Source organism: Nicotiana sylvestris, chromosome 9 (assembly GCF_000393655.2).
Source record: "Nicotiana sylvestris chromosome 9, ASM39365v2, whole genome shotgun sequence".
NCBI classification, from domain to species: domain Eukaryota; kingdom Viridiplantae; phylum Streptophyta; class Magnoliopsida; order Solanales; family Solanaceae; genus Nicotiana; species Nicotiana sylvestris.
The window spans coordinates 102,495,806-102,508,836 of record NC_091065.1 but is presented as its reverse complement, the minus strand read 5'-3'; positions in this window follow the sequence as shown (position 1 = coordinate 102,508,836).

Genomic DNA, 13,031 nt, shown 5'->3' with positions numbered 1-13,031 from the left:
CCTCATTTTCAATCTTTATGTAGGCTTAAACTATATTCCGATCTGCGGCTCCTGGTATTAGTTATTACTTCAGCATTTCATGTGCGTTATGGAATATCCATGATACAAATTTCAACCCTTTGTCTATGACCTGGACTCAATTCCTTCTTTTAACTTATATCGGAGTCTTCCATGGCTGTATGATTGTCAACATATATGCTGCATGGGTAATACTCCAAAATTTTAAGTGCGTTCATAACGTAACTAACTCCGGATTATTGATCAAATAATTCTTTTCATTCCCTCTTAGTTTTCTTTAACGTAAGCTATTACTTTTCCTTATCTTTCTGCCCCTTGTTGCATCCATACTTAGCTTATCTTAGTGCCCACATATGCCAGAGTTTTCATGTAACTCATATGATCTCGAATATACATTTAATTTTACTTCCTGTTTATTAGCCACGGTAGATGCCACTTTCCTTTGGAGTGCTTACAATGTTGTTGTGAGACCGTTGTTATAAGACCATTTCCTCTTTAGGTCATTGAGTTTAGGTTGAAGCCTTCTTCCTTATTTTCCTTAGCTTAGTCTTTCATTGTAGTACTTAGGGGGGATCCTCTGACTCTTGTAAAGTTGTGAGCTTATTACATTGTATATTCGACGGACCTTCTGATGTCCTTCCTTGCCTATACTTATCCGTAGTTACTTATCTCTATGCCCTTGTGCTTGTGGGGTTGCTTCTGAACTGACATTTTGATTGTCTTCCCAGTGGCACTCTCTTTTATCCCCATAACACACATACAGTACCTTTAACTACCCCGACTCCTATTTGAATATATCTCAAGTATTATAATGATATTACTACGAGTCTGAATTCTCCATGTCGGGGTTTATTACATTTATCTTGCATAATCTACTAATTTGTCTGAAACTTCTTGTCTAGTCATGACTAGGCTCTTCCTAAATCAACTACTAACTACTCGTTGGCCCATTCTCATATCCATATTCCACGTAATCTTTCTTGGGTTATTTCCTTTCTCTTAACTTACCTCGCGTACTTATCTATCAACAACATCCCGGACGGGAACCCTTACTTCCTTTTCTTGATGTTGTGCTTACATAATGTTCTGGAATCATAGCATATCTGTAACATTTGATCATCTTATCCCTTTCTCATTTTTATCGCATTCTTCCTTTATCATTCCATAGTTACTAGAACCACTTAATTCTGGCTTAATGACACATCATTCCATATTCCCCCCTTTAGGGGAGTACTAAGAGTTGGAGCTAGAACGACCTGCCTATAAATATTTTACCTTTTCATCTTCAGTGTCCTTTTACATCATCGATGACCCTTACTTGCTCCTTCTGTACTAAGGATAATAAAATTCCTTACTCACAATGGTGACACTTAGTGTAACTGGCACATACATTCCCTTAAGCTTAACTTTGTTCCCATTGCTTGCTTTAGGGAAGCGTCTTCCTGAATGACCATTCTCTGAATTTCTCATGGATCTTCTACAGTTGTCCATTCTATTATCGCCGGAATGTGATCTGAAATTCTCATGATCCTCACTATTATCAAATTACTCAGTCCCTAATTCATGTTTAGTTTATCTTGTTCACTAGTCCATATTGATTTCTATTAATCTGGGGTCTAATTTTTCCTTCTGTTAATCACGTTAGAGTTGCAAACTTATTTGTCAAAATGAGGATATGACTTTATGGCCTATATTCTTTTATTATCTCAAGGCCTGTCATTTTTCATCTTTTCCTTCACTTGACTGTAGACTTTATAATACTGTCAGCATTTTTTTGACCTACCATTGTCATCCATGTATCACATCTTACTCATAATGCTTCATTAACTCTCTTCTTATCTCCTGCTAATTATCTATATGTGCTGCTTTACTCTGAAAACTAGAACAAAACATTCTTTTGTTTTTGGCTCCCCTTGCTCCACCCTTTGGCTCTTCGAATTGCCTAACATTCTTTCTTTACTGGGGACAGGAGCCACACTAAGGTAATATTTATTCCTTCAAGGCTTCTAGTGCTCATATCTAGCTTTACTATTTTAGGGTGCACCATCTAGGTGTCTCACATGGAGATCTATTAGCGCATTTACAATATCCTTCGGAAATATCAACTAAAGCAAACAATCCATTCACTATTTTGGGCCACTCTAACCCCATCCGTATCGTGATGTCCCCTCCTCTTATTAATCTACACATGTTAGCCCCTAATATGGTATAACTGAGATGGGTGTGGACAATACATACCTCTGTTACTGTTGAGGGTAACTCACAATGCTAATATTTTTTGCCGGAACTGTAATACTGATAATCTTTATTAACTAGGTGCCTCGTACCCTTCTTCACCTTGCTTCTTTTACTTGATGAAACTTGTGTCTCCCTCTTTATTCCTTTTTACCGTAAAAGTGGATAGGCATTCTTTCCTTAAGGATTCTTATCAAGAAGCTTACACATCTTAGTGTACACATGATCTGCTGAAGACCACACATTTACTTATCATAAGCATGGTGCAAAGTCGAGTTCCTCTGACTCAACTCTTCCATAGGCATATCTTTTACCAACCATCTTTCTAGATGTAGGTATCATCGTACTATAAGTAAGATAGAGTTTAGGATATTGAGTTCTTACAACTGAGCTCTACCACACGATCTAGAGTAGGAACAAAGAGTAACAGTCCTAAATACCCTGTAGCGGTGTAGCCTCCTACTTATAAGTGTGGTGCACGACACACCCATAAGCAAGACTCTACTAGACACGGCTTGTAAACTTCCTAGGACATAACTGCTCTGATACCACTTATGTCACGACCCAAACCGATGGGCCGCGATGGGCACCCGATACCTTACCCAACCGAGTACCAACATATCGTATCTTTTCATGTCATACTATCATAGATAACTGAGCCGAAAGGCTTCCGTGAGTTAAGTAGAATACAACATGTGATACCAATTTATACATAAGACATACCAGCCTATAACCAAAATAACCACTCGTATACTGAACAAAGGCCGAAAAGGCCATACAATTTTTTACATACATGAAATCTATCTATAAGCCTCTAAGAATACATAATTTTCATAAAGGTCAGGACAGAGTCCCGCCATGCCAAACAGTACACGTCTAAATCATACTAACCAAACAAGCAACTCCAAAGCAAATGGAGCGCACCAACATCTTTTGCTGAGCTGATAACCTACTTGGAGGGCTCTCGACCTGCCTATCAGGACCTGCGGGCATGAAATGCAGCGTCCCCAGGCAAAAGGGACGTCAGTACGAATAATGTACCGAGTATGTAAGGCACATAAATAAGTACATAACAGATATGAAAGAAATATAGAGTAAATAACTCAACTTGTAAGTCTGGAAAACTTAAATCATGAAATACTTATAGCGTCATGCATAGGCATATGAATGTCATGTCGTGCATAGGTACATGTTTCATAACATCATCAGCCTCTGAGGGCATCCCATCATATCATCTCGGTCACTGTGGGCAAAATCATCAATGTATACCAGCTGATCAGGTGGTGGTGCGTATATAACGTCGTAACCTTTTCCCATATCCCATATACATATAATATACATATATATGCGTATATAACACCATCTGAGTCATGGGTAAATGCATATGTAAATGAATGCAATGCATGAGAAGTACGTTAATAAAACTTCTCGGAACATCAAAAGTCTATTATACCTCTGATTAATATCATTTTAGATGAATAAATAACATAGACATCCTTAACTACTAAGAGTAGAAACACTTATGAAATAACATTAGGTTTTCGTATCATTGCTTGATCATCCCAAAAAAAGGAAGGATTAGCCTTAACATACTTGAACCGATTTAATCCTCTTTTACGGAAATACGTAACGATGGATCGAAGTAGGAAGAAATCCGTGTGATATTCTTTGAGAAAGATTGCACCCTACTCCCTTAGAATTGCAAAATCCCGTTGCTATAACATCACAAAATCATGTTGCTAATCATGAAGTCTTTTATGGTAGAGTTTGCTGAAATTCCTTTGTGATTGTAGTGACTTGAAATGAATTTAGAAAGGTTTATTTAAGTCTTTGGGTGTGGACCCCATCTATGTGGTGACTTGGCCACACCATATCTTCAAAATATGCCACATTTCATATTAGTTTAAGAGTCACAATTTGTAATTGTGGGGCTGCCACTTTTCTTTACACCTTGAGCTCATCTAAAGACTTAGTCTTTATCCAAAGACAACCACTAATTGTTAATTAACTAGGTAATATCCCATTACCCAATAATTAACCAATTACCCATATAATTAAGAATTATCGCCACTTACTTAAAATACTACTCACTTTTAACATACCTTATACACCTTACTATCATGATCATGTGGTACCTTGTATGGCAATAGTCCATAAATATTGGGTATTATAGCTCGGATTGTATATTATCCCAATATGCCAAACTTGGATGAAAGTTCATTTTCTTTGACTTGTTTCCCCTCTCTTCTTTACGAATTTACTCATCACTTGTGAAATAGCATAATCCTTATAATCTCCGAATAATCTTTTCCTTGGACTGATGTCAATTACCTTACGACAAATTCAACTTAAAATACTACAGGGTGCAACATCGTCGTAATTTAATACTGCGAAGCGTAACATCATCGTAATGTAATATTGCAAGGCGTAACGTCAACACAATATAATACTACAGGATGTAACATCATCTTAATATAATACTGCAGGATGTAACATTATCGTAATATAATACTGCGGGATGTAATATTACGGGGTGTAACAGAAACGAACGCATACGGTACCCCCAATTAGCGAAACAACAACGTTTTATACTCCCCGTCATCATATTCTGCAAAGCAAAAAAAATTAAGCAAACTGGGACTCACCTAGGAAACGCAGAAATTAAGCGAACTGAGACTCACCCAAGAAACGCAGAGGTTAAGCAAAACTGGGACTCCCCCAGGGGACACCCGAAACTCTCCAAAAAAAGGCAAAATCGAGTACGCCAAGATCCGTTCCGATGTCTACAGACAGTATGGCAGCCTATGATTCGTCAAAATTTGACAATGACATAACAAAAGAGAAGAATTTGACCTCGTTCGAATCATAACGGGTTAACATTTCGACATTAACACGAAATAACACCCCATATGGCCAAGGGCCATGACCAAAGAGAAGAATTCGACCTCGTTCGAATCATAACAGGTGAACATTTCGATATTAGCATGAAAAAACACCCCCACGGCCAAAAGCCATTGCCAAAGAGAAGAGTTTGACCTCGTTCAAATCATAACGGTTTAACATTTCGACATCAGCACGAAATAACACCCCACGGCCACAAGCCATCGCAAAAAAAGAGTGTGACCTTGTTCGAGTCATAATGGGTTAACATTTTGACAATAGCTCAAAGTCACACCCCTACAGAAAAGGGCCATCGCAAAAAGAAGAGTTTGACCTTGCTCGAATTATATGGATTAATCTCCCGGTTTTACTCTTAATAATGCCTTTACAGCCATCGGTCATCGTCAGACATTTATTTTACTTACTAAGAAATTGATTTTGCTACAAGCCCCAAGTTCGACCTCGCTCGAATATATATGAAAAGAACAACTTCGCCTAAATCAACAATAGTTCAATCCCTTTCGAATGACTCAAGTCAAGACTGACTTCATCCAAAATGACAAATCCAAATACAACCTTGTTTGAGTCAAAGATGACTCTACTTAAAGCTACAAGTCAAAAGTCACCTTCGCCCAAATATGTGAATTCGAAGAGATTCCATTCGAACTCACGCGACGAAATCCTACTCGATCTGGCTAAAATTGGTTTCCCTAAAAAGTAAGGAATACACCATACAAAAATCCGAAAGTCTACACCAAAGCAAAAAAAATGTGTAAAGAAAGGGGAAGGGAGAGAAGTATAAAGGACGTACAACAACGAAAACTCCTTTTATTTAGAAAGTTGCGCAAATGGCCATAGATTACACATGGCCAAAATCGGCCCAGTACAAAAAACAGAAAGAAATGACAAGCAAAAATAGAAGAAGACTAAGGTAACAACTTTTCACTCGGCGTCATCACCACCGTCCTCCCCATCACCATCTCCAGGAAATTCCTCCTCAGCATCGACGTCCTCGCCGGCCTCCGATGTCGCAAGATCATAGCCACAATTAACATGAGCCTCTCGTGCCTTCATCCTAGCTCCTTCATAAGCGGCCTCAGAAATATTGCCCGCCTCCCACAAACTCTTGTATATATACTGCTGGACTTCGGCATGGACCCAGGGCTCGTGTAAATGGCGAGGAATAACGGCGGAGGCAGATTCGACTGGGCCAACAATTGTGCCTTTTCGGCCACAACAGCAGCATCTCCCATGTTTGAAGCTTCCCGGTCAATTTCGCCAATATGCTCTTCAAGCCTCGCCTCCCTCAGCATAGTCGTCGCCCTCTCGGACTCTTGCTCAGATTGAAGGACGTGGATAGTGTCTTCCTACGCTGCCGCCCTCGCTGAATCCGATACCCAGGCACTCTCGTCACTCTCTAACTCGGACACCTTCCTCTCCAGCTCGGTTAATTTTGCCATCCACTTCGCACTCAAAGCCTCAACTCTAATGGCATTGTGATCCAACTCGGACTGCAATGACAACACTTTCGCCTAAAGATGCTCACACTCTGCGGGGACTCCTTTTCCCAACTCAAGTTCTCCATCCTTTACACGAAGTAGCTCCTCAAGCTCGCTATTCCTGCGAATAGCCTGCATCAGCTCATGATCCCTCTTCTCCAGTTCCTCGTCGAGAGATTGATTACCGGCGTTTGCCTTGAGTCGTTCGTGCATCTCATGGCACTTGTTATGGTAGCACCGATACTTCTCCAATATCATTAGAAATATTTTGGCCCGAGTGTCAGCCCTACGAGCACTTTCAATATCCAGCATGTACGACTGAAAGCCCAAAAAAGATGAAAAGAGTAGGTAAAAGTCAAGGTCGCCAAAAACAAAAGGAACACAAAAAAGAAAGAGGAGAAACAGGCCCATAGCGGCCAGTTCATGCATAAAATCAACGTCACGGACGTCCTAAAGAGTCTTACACTCTACGGCAGAGCACAAAAGGTCAAACTACAGTACCAAGTCCTCCGTGTCCCGCAGAAGGTTAATCTCCGACGGAATCTCAAGTATACGGGACGGACCTCCCGCCCTTACCACCGTGCGGGTAAGGCCCTCCTCGAACATTCTAACATCATCAATATCAAGATAGGATTCAGACTCATAGTCGTCGACCATGACACCCTTTCCCCTCTCTGTGGCTGAAGAAGCACGACTCGGTCCGGAAAACGAAGGCCCGACCAAAGTGGCAACAGCGGCCTCAGGACCCCGACTTTTCGTCATAGTAGTCTGTTGATCAATCACAACAGTTGAAGCCTCTACCGTTAGGTTAGTCTTAATGGCTGGGTTTACCTCTGTGGACGGGTTAACACCACCGCCCAATTCAAACACCGTCAAGGGAAGGTCGCCCTCTGATTATACTGCGGCTAAAGAGGCCAAGTCGTACTCCACTCGCCGTCTCTTCGACAGACCCTCCCCGCCCTCAGCACAGGGAGATTCATCCGTTTAGCGGGTGTGAGCACGTAATTTTTGCCCTATATGAATTATTCCCAGAAATTCAAAACAAAATAATTTCTTTCAGTGTTTGCAATTTTGTCGATTTTTGTGACATTTTCTGTTAATTGTTTGCATTTTTGTCTGGGCATTTTAATTAATGAAAAATACAAAATATATGTGCATTTGCTTTTAGGATTTAATTAGCATTTTAGGATTAATTGAGTAATTAGGTTATTTTAAAAAAGGGAAAATCACAAAAGTAGTCATTTTGCACCTTTTAATTTTAATTTGTGATTTTTGAGTTAGTTCTTCTTTAATTTATTAATTGTGATAATTATCATTAGGTTTAATTATTATATTTAGGTTAATTAGGTCCTAGGAATTATTTTAGATTTTGTTTAATTTGAGGAAAAAAAAGAGAAAGAAAAGGAAAAGGCACTAAAAAGAATTAATGGAAATGAAGAAAAGGAACTTGGGACAAATTAATTGAATCATCTCCAAGCCCAAACCCCTGCACCCCTGAAACCCGTCCAAATTGCCCCAATACCCGGCCCAAAACCACCCGGACCCAGCCCACCTTCTCCCTTCACCATCCAAACGACCTCGTTTCGTTTAAGGGAGATCAGGACTGTCGAGGTCTTCCTCATCCAACGGTTGGGAAGCTGGGTATCCCACGTATAAAAGTGTCTAAACGCACCCCCTACCCCCTCATCATCTCTTTCACAGAGACACTAACCTGCAAACCCTAACGATGCTGCCTCCATTTCCACCACCTCAAGGTGGCGACACCACTACCAAACAACCCTAAATTAACACCCTGAAGCCCCCATGACCTCCTCTCTCCAAATCCTTAACCCATACCCTTCGAATCCTTCCCGGCTCCATCGAATCTTGAATCTAGGGATAGGGTTCAGAGCCCCAAAAGTTCAAAGTGTTCCAATCCTGGATTCTATGGCTTGCATGGTTACCGGCTCCAGTATTCAAGTGCCAGGCTACCGATTGTTCTACAAAATAACATTAGTCGCTTGTTCTTGATAATGAACAGGCGATTGGTATTATATTGTGGCTCTAATCGGAGAGGCAGTCATGAGTGCAAGCAGAGTCAGTGAGTTTCTTCTTTTATTTGGTTCGTTCTCCTATTCTTCTTCTTCTATTCTTCTTTTCTCCGAATAATTCAATTGAAAGACGAGCAAAATTCTGGCCAAGATAAAACCTGGTTTTTTATATAATTTGATCTTTTCCAAGTTTTACCCTTGATTTCATTTGGTCTTGCTTGATGAATTCTGTGTTTGTCCTCGTTAGCTAATCATTTAGTTTAATCTAACTAAACCAAGGGTTTAATTTAGTTCAATTTCGCATTAATTAGTATTTTAGCTCGGGTTTTAAGTTGTGAAAAAATTGTTCATTTGTTTCTTTTCCATTCGCCTTAATTTGATTTGGGTTGGGGTCATCATGACATTTGGGCTTTGAATCATTTCAAAATCCATTCCCAGAGATCGAATGGATTTTTGGGGCCCATGTTTGTGTAACCATTGGGCCGGTTGACCTATGACCCAACTGAGGCTGAGGGGTAATTTCAGGGTCCCCAAAGGGTAGTATAGGTAATCTAGCTAGGGAATCTCTTGGGTAATTTATTTAGAAGCTTCTAGTAGAGTTCTTCTATGGAATTTTAGAATTTAGCTTGGGTATCAAGTCAGAAAATGAGGGATTAATTGGCAAAAATAAAATTAAGGGGGGAGTAGAAGTGCAAAACTAAACTCTTAGGTTTGCTTTATTTGCTTGCCTATAAAGGCATTTCATTCTTGCCTTGCAAGACAGAGATCAAGGGCAGAAAATCCAGAAAAATGCAAAAACTGCAAAAAATTACTGTTTCATAGACTTTGAGTATTTTTGATTCCTTCAATTTTTGGATAACAATAGAAGGCTGAGTGATTCGAATAGCCACTATTCCATTGAAACTCTCTCAATTTACTTTGATTTCTGAGTACTGAAAGTTGTTGGTTCGTCTGAGCATGAAAATGATTTGATTTTGGTTGGTTTTCAAGAGCTTTTAGTTCGATTTTGGTTGTCTTTTGGTTGCTGAACATTGTTTGGGATTTCTGTTGATTTTAACCCGCCTCAAAGCTGGTTCCCCTTTTGATTATTTCTGGGCTAACGTTGCAACTAACACTGGTCTACTGCTGTTGATTCCTCCTTCTTCTTATTCTCTTTGCTGTTGTCAAGTACATTCTCTTGAAATTCTACTGGATGTATGTGTCATAATGAAGATGAAAGTGAAAGTTTTGGAACATGGCAGCTGAATCTATTTTGTTTAGTTTCAGTTTTGTTCGTGGTGTTTATATACTGAATCAGTTAATTCATTGTAGTTTAGCCAGTCTTAGTACGATTAGCTAAATTTGTATGTTGCAGTTAAACCTTGGGACTGTTGGTGATATGCTACTGACAGAAATTTGGTGAATGTATAATTTCTGAGAGTTTTCTTTTTGAGCATTGTTAGCATTAAGATGTGTTAAGTTAAACATCCCCGTTACTTCACTGGTTTCATTTTGTGTGTTAAAATCATTTAGAATGAGGATTCAAAATAAGGGAAATGGTTATAGAGGGAAAGTTATTGATATGTGTATGTTGAATATGAGTGGATTATGATTAATATGCACATCGTGGAGTAAAATAGGTGTGTGTAAAAGCTGAAATGGTAGAAAGTTGATTAGCATGTTCAAATGTGGGGCAGTTAGGGAAGGTGCATAATTTCTTAGCTTTCATGGTTCTTCGTAGTTGTAAGTTTTTTCATGTTCTTTAATTAGCATCCGAAGGTATAGTCAACAAGAATGGTTCAAAAAAGGTTTCGTTTGGTTTTAATTAATCCCTGATGCTTCAAAGGGCGTGCGTTGTCAAAGATTCGAACTCGAGTCGTGTTATGTATTGGTATCGGTGATGGCTTTCTAAATTTGTGGCACTTCAGGCGCTCATTTTTGCTTTGGAGACTCGATACCGAGCCTCTTCCCAACACAACGTATTTTCAGGAGCTTGGGGCTCACTATTGGGACCAAAATAGGACAGGCCATTCCTAATGAAACTTGGACCACCTCTTTTCGTTGGGTTACTGGTTTATGCTGAGATGAATACCCCCTTTTCTAATAATTAATTCTCCATCGTGTAAGTTTCTCGTTAACCTGAATAAAACCTTTGGTTACATTTAGTAGTAAAGAATCAAATTCCTTTAAATAATTGGGAGGCGACCTATACTAGATAAGACATAGTCTATGGCCCTCCGTGCTTTAGTTTGAATATCCTTTTAAAATGGAATCGAGGTACGCCGCACCAAATAAAATCTCAAATGCGCGACCCTCATTTAATCCTTTCTTTTAAAAGACTTAGAACTCGAGGCGTGCCATTTAGCAAATTCACATGGCCCTCGCAAAGTTAAAAACTCGTAGTTGCTTTAGGCGCGTTGTTTAATAATATTACCTTCCTAAACTCGGGTGCGCATTTATGTGACCCAAATCCAAATCTCAACAATGTCGAAATATGTCGAAGACCGCGGGTGCATTTATGTGATGTGGTTCAAGACGTATTTTGACAGCGTTGCAATATTCCTAAAAGTGAATAAAAGTGGTTAAAAGTTAAAATTTGCACATAGGTTTAAAATGTTTTTAAAATCAGATAATTAAGCCGAATATAACAGTTGAGCGACCGTGCTAGAACCACGGAACTCGGGAATGCCTAACACCTTCTCCCGGGTTAACAAAATTCCTTACCCAGATTTCTGGTTCGCAGACCGTAATACAGAGTCAATCTTTCCTCGATTCAGGATTTGAACCGGTGACTTGGGACACCATAAATCTCCCAAGTGGCGACTCTGAATCTTTAAATAAAAATAATCCTGTTTTGATTGTCCTTTAATTGGAAAAACTCCCTTATACTTTTTTGGGGGTAGGTATAAAGGAGGTGTGACCGCTCTGGCGACTCTGCTGGGGAATTAACCGAGAATCTCTGGTTCAGGGTTCAGAATTCGAGCTTAGATGAATTGTTATATTTGGCTTTATTTATTATCTAATTTTATTACATGTTTGGGCCTAATGTGCTAAATGTTGCTTTTTACCGCTTTGATATTAACTGAATTGTATATATAAACTATTATGAAACCCCTTTCTTCTCTCTCCGAGGAGTGCACGCTGGTCGTGACTTCTTTCTATTAGTGTCATATCCCAAATAGAACGAGGTTCAGACAAGTTGCAAAGACGGATGATCTTTTGGTTACTGGTACGCAGCCCCCCTCGGCTTGAGTTGTCCGCATGGGTAAGCCAGGTCTAGAACAAATAAACCCAGGTTTTTAAACCTAGTATAACAATACCTCATGCCGGATCCCTAGTAGGAACGTTTGTTTGCATCATGTGCATTTTGACTTTGGAGACTCAACTTTGGAGATAGGGGTTGGGTCTGTCTAGGACAGGTGTACCTGAAATGAAAAGACCATCCTGATGCATTTTACTTGCTACTTGTGCATTTATTTGCTTCGGAGCCGCATGCTGACCAGCTTTTGAATAATAGGAGAAAGTTGAAAAAAAAGAATAGCAGTGTGGGGGCTAAGTGAGATAATCACCTTTTTTGAGAAACCAATGTCCAAATGGTACTGAAACTCTAAAATGTTTTATTTTGAAAAAAAGAGAGAAGAGAAAAAAAATGTTGGTTTTTGTTTTAAAATTGCCCGAACAACGCCAGTTTGATTCTCACAAGGTGTGGGATACGTAGGCAACCTTCATCGGGTCCAACTTCCCTTTTGCAAAAATAGCCCAAAAGAACAAAAAATTTACTTTTATTTGAAAATAATTAGGGTGATGCCATTCTCGTCAAAAATAACCGAATGTCCCTAAAAGGGCACCAGAAGGCTGCTTTTGCAAGAACAGCCGCCTGTGGTCATTTTTTCAAGGTTTTCGCCGATTAGCCAACACAACCTTAAAATCTTCGTCTTCAAGTTGCTGAAAGGCCGTATTTGCAAAACCGGATTTTATTTCTAATTTAAAAAAAGAAAGAAAAAAAGTGTCAACTTTGTCTTTGAGTCAAATGAGTCTTGATTTTTTTTACTTAATCACCCTAATAAATGTGTAGAATGAGCACGAGTCAAAGTTTGCCAATAACAGTTAGGAACAAGATCCCTTTGGAGTTGCATATGTGGTGGGAGGATCTGGGAAAATCGGAGCAAGATAAGGTCAGTCTATATTTGGGAGGTCTCACCGGGTCGTTAAAGATCAGACTTAGAGGAGATATAATAAAGGCTTTGGTTACGTTTTGGGACCCGGCCCATAACGTATTTCACTTCTCGGATTTTGAACTCACCCCAACCTTGGAAGAGATAACAAGTTACATGGAAAGTACTGAAGGGCTGAGGCATAAGTATCTGATAGCGCCAAGAGCCGTTAACTC